This window comes from Pholis gunnellus, assembly GCF_910591455.1.
Source record: "Pholis gunnellus genome assembly, chromosome: 3".
NCBI classification, from domain to species: Eukaryota; Metazoa; Chordata; class Actinopteri; order Perciformes; family Pholidae; genus Pholis; species Pholis gunnellus.
The window spans coordinates 11,062,357-11,067,375 of record NC_136529.1 but is presented as its reverse complement, the minus strand read 5'-3'; positions in this window follow the sequence as shown (position 1 = coordinate 11,067,375).

The following is a 5,019-nucleotide window of genomic DNA, read 5'->3' as shown; positions in this document are numbered from 1 at the left end:
TCATATAGCTAAAACATTATCACCACAAGATGCAGTTCAAGAAAATAAGCTCATAAAAGGAAAAGTAGACCAACAATTTTGTTTTGTTAAATAAATAATGAGAAACACGGAATCCTGTTTGGACAATGCATTCTTTTGCCTGAGTAAACCACAAACCCTTGGTGTGTCAGTGGCCCTTTGATTTATGTTGGGTTTTTTTCGGACAATGGCCGCTACACAATTACCAAACCAGGTGAAAGAACAAGTGTTAGCCAAGCAAATCAAATGTCAAAAGATAGTTACGCTAGCTAATTATAAACCTGAGGCAATGCTAACTAATGTAGGTAGCTAGGCTCAATAATATGGAGACAGACAAAATGAAAAGGTTCAAATTGGTGGTGGTCGCCCTATAATCAAGTAATACATTAGCTGTCACCATTAGATGGTATTCGATTACAGTGTGACAGCTAGCTAGATTTAACGCTAGTCATTAACAAGACTGTCCAGTTAGCTCCTTGAGTACCTGTGCCCTGAAAAAAAACCAATGTGAAAAACAGAATAAAGATGATTTATTTTTAAACATAACGTAGCCTACTTTTAGTGACTTAGAGCAAGGTGACAAAGTTGCAAACATGTCGAAGGGGGTTGCTAGTCTTGGCTAGATATTACCAGGACTGGTATTTACTAACTGTTGATTAATTTAGCTACTGTATTGTTATTCAAATGTGCCAGTGCATTTACAGGCTGAGAGAAATACGGCACACATGTTTCAAAAAGAAATGGAGGCGGAAATACGCTCACGGCTACTGGCACTGAGCCATCTGACTATAACAACAACTCACTTAACATTAGCAACGAGATCTTGCTCCGGTAATTCAACATATATAAAGTTGCTATGGCTAGTCGGGGTGTCAATTACAAATCAGGTTTGATTTAAAAAAAAGTTCAACTGGTGAGAGATCCCAGAAGAAAATTGAGACGGAGAATGAGAAGAGAGAAGCCTATCTCCATGGATAATGAAATAATTGTTAACATTTGTAGATGGTGGTTGTAATGCATATTTTAAAGAGAGTAGATGGACAAGGAGGAGGTGATGGACTATGAGTACAGATGAGTGACGATTGGCAAGAGGGATGATGGAAGAGGAAAGGGGGCCAGACATGAGTGTCTGGGTATCAAGATGACCCTCTTTAGCCTCTTTCTGGCACCCAGCTGGCATCACTAGCAGCTTCAGTAAACTGCTGCGTCAGCACTTAAAGACTGAGAGAGCTTATGTGGCGACTTGTGGCTCAGTGGAGAGAAGGGTCATCCTTCAATCATTGGTTCGATCCCCGGCTCCGCCAGTAGTTCATGTCAATGTGGGCAGGACGCTTAACCCCAAATTGCTCCCGTAGCTGTGCCTTCGGTGTATGAGTGTTGTGTGAATGTTAGTTAGTTGATGAGCAGGTGCCATCAGTGTCTGAATGGGTGAATGATGACATGTAGTTTGTAAGCACTTTGAGTGGGCGGAAAGACTATGCAAGTACAGTCCATTTACCATCATCTGCTCCATTTTGCAGAGGATGAATCAGACAATAGCTATCAGCTGCTGCGAGAAAACCGAAGGGCAACAAATGAACCGTCCACAAATTGAAATGGCAGTCTCTAGCTTATTGCCATTCGTCAGAGCACTTCTGGCTCATTTTTCTTAATTCATTTCAATGGATGAAATGCTGCCCCCATTCTCAGAGTCTCCACTGGTTTCTAAATAAAGAACGGATTGTTGTGCGCTGAAATGCTGACTCCAGAAGATGCCAAAAGCTTCTTTCATTCTCTCTCACTGATCTTGTACAGATGCAGTGGCAGAGCTGAGTCACAAGACAGAAATCAAAAGGAACAACGCCTCCTCTTGGACAATAAACAGTATCACAGACGTGGTGTGTGCTGAATCTTTCATCGAGGGGACTGCCTTCTTCTCTTTCTTCTTTTTCTTCCTCCAACCCCCCCCCCCCCCCCCCGAGGGTAAAGTGATGAAATAGTGAGTCTCCTCATTTAACAGCTCTAGATCTCCGACACTAGAAAGACGAGTCATGTCCCGACTGCCGAAACAGTTTATAGAATGGCCCATTTTAGAATAATATATATTCTATTGCCAGATTAGGATTATTGATGTTTGACTGTGTACTGCTCTTCAGCGGAGGTGGGGCAATTAACCTGACCTACATTCACCAAGTTATTCTTAATTATTTATGTCTTCTCTGAAAAAGCACAAACATACATCTGATCTTTGTGTCTCTTGTAGACGTTTTTCGAGAGTGATATGGGTTCATTGTTTCCCCTTGTGGCCGTTGGGGGAAAAACACCTAAGCCATTTTCGACTCAAAAAGTATTTTTTGCTAAAGAGGGATCCCCCACCAGGATGTCTGAGTGCGCAAAAGCTGTACACTTGTGCAGCAACAAGAGCAATGACAAGGGAATAAGAGAAATAAATATGAGGTAACAAGAAACATGTTGAGACAAAAGATAAGACGGAGGTAGCAGGGCGTAGGTGCTGTTGATCAAACAGCTGTAGCCTCTGATCTGCACAGCTTTAAAGAAAGATTCAACTCATCTGAATTTCATGAGTCAGCAGGGGGTTCAGAGAAAATGTCAGTGCGTGTGCAGCAATTATAACACACAGACTGACAGAGAGATAAGAGACTGAGAGAGATAAATAGAAATTGTATTATTGCCACCAACTGTATAACTAAAAAATATACAATACAATACACAAAATATATGAACTGCACTTATCTTATGGCCTTCTCAATCTACTGTATGGCTCGCTGACCATTCCCCGACCCCCTTGCTCCCATTTTCTCTTAAGGTCATCATCTTGGAAGGCAGCCATCAGAGGGAGCAGAGGGAGGTCTCAGCCATTATCGGCCGTGGCCATGACACAGCACAATTTGTCACACACAACAGGCTTTAATGGCTACAGGGTGAGTGAAAAATAAAACCTACGTCAGTGTCAAGGGTAAACTGCAAAGGTGTGCTATCCTGCATGGCTAAAATCACAAAACCATGTGGCAAACCTTGCTGCTGTGTTTAAGATTTTATATCATTGGCAGACTGTAAAAACATAAAATAATGAAACAACAGTCAGTAATAGATTAGTAAATAGGACCTCTACCAGTTTGTAGGAGTGTGTATGAGTGTGTATGTGCATGGCTGTGGGCTGTTTTCTTTGAAGTTTGCTCAACCAGAGACACAAACACTGGTTACAATGATAACACACATTGTGCAATTTTACTTGAGTTTTCCCTTCCCTCTCTCTCTCTCACACACGCACACACACACAGAGCATGTGGTCTTTTATTAAGACACGTCTCTAGTTCGATGACAGATACATGATTCAATAAAAGCTCTTATTAAAGTGGCAACTTTTTATTATCACTCACTCTTTCACTCTCAGCTACAGACAGTAATGGCTGAGTGAAGAAAAAAGAGTTTTTCAGATGTCAGACGATGAAAATATTCTCTATCTAGCTTATGGGTCTTTCACATCCCATACAGTTAGTACTGTATAAATGAGGGGTTACAGGCAAAATCAAGAGCCAAGTTTAAAGGCACCCCTGTGGCTTAGTGATCTGTAGGACTTGTGCCATATGGCCACAGTGTCTCTGGTTTGATTCCAGCTGGGGGCCTTTTGTTGTTGGATATCCCCACCCCCCCTCTTCTCTTACCCTTTTCTCATATTTGCTGTCGGCCTTATACCATCTTACATCTTACGAGATGTATATTGCTTACACAGTTATAGTATATGGTCTAAATGTGGCTGTCATCCTCTCTAAATCATCTCTTAAGCTACCAGTTAGTGTCTGGACAAAACTGTTAACACCTCTTCATCAATTTCCAAGATGAGCTTTAAGCTTTTGAATTAAATGATATTGATTTGAAGTTTGTTTTGTTTTGATGTGATTGAACTTGAATGTTTGCTTTAAAAATATATATATATAATCTGGCGATATAATTGTCTAGTTAGTTTTTCATTACATCCCCAAAATGTGCTGCAAATCTGGATGAACAGCACACCATATGCCTCTTGGCTGGTGTCAGGTATCAGGGCCCAGTAGACGTGTGATAAAGGGACACTCTAAGAGGGAATCAATAAAGATTGTGCTGGCCAGGCGGCGGCGAGGACCAGCTTGGTCAGATAAGAACAAACCTCAGATGAACATTTCAGAAGCTGCAGTTTTGGCGCAAAACTGTCATTATGTAGGCTTATTATTTATAAAATATACTGCAGTGATCTGGGTAAAATAGCTGTTGTTTATGAAAAAAACATGCTAACACATTTGACTGTGACACTCACAGAAATTGTTGTAGTTAATATTGGTGTGTGTGTATGTATGAGAGGGATGATTCATTCTGACTGTGCCTCTTTGTATTTATATTTAAGCACGTGTAGGAAGGGTATTTTAAAAATACTTTCTCTTAAAGCAGATGCCGGATCATGCATCTTTTTCTACCCATCCAACAGATAAAGAGAGAGAGGGTGTCTTTGTCATCCTCTCTCTCCCGGCTGTGCGGGGGCTGCTGCAGAACATCCCTGATCTCAGACATCCAATACAGACAGAAAGAAATGTGAACAGAGGGCGGGACTTGCATGCAAAGGGAGTTGGGCACAGCGAATGAGAGCGAAGGAGAGGTGTTCCGAGCCCATAATGCCCTTGCCTCAGCGCTGTAGAGCCAGGGGAGACTGACAGAGGGAGAGAAAGAGAGGAGAGTGAAGCCGGGGTTGAGACACCAGCAGGTGGTGAGGATAGAAACAAACAGGGTGCCAAACAAAAAGCTAGGTTATCAGGGAAAAGTGTGTGAAAAGATAGAACTAAAGAACAGAAAATAGTCAGAAAGAAACTATCATGCAATCTTAGTTTTTCCTAAACTGGAGCCAACTCATATTCAGCCACCCTCACTGAGCTCTTTACCCTCCTTTCCTCTTACGGATTCTCCCTTCTCTTCCTCTTCCTCTTCCTCTTCCTCTTCGTCCTGTCCTCCTCTTTGACAGACAGAGCCACC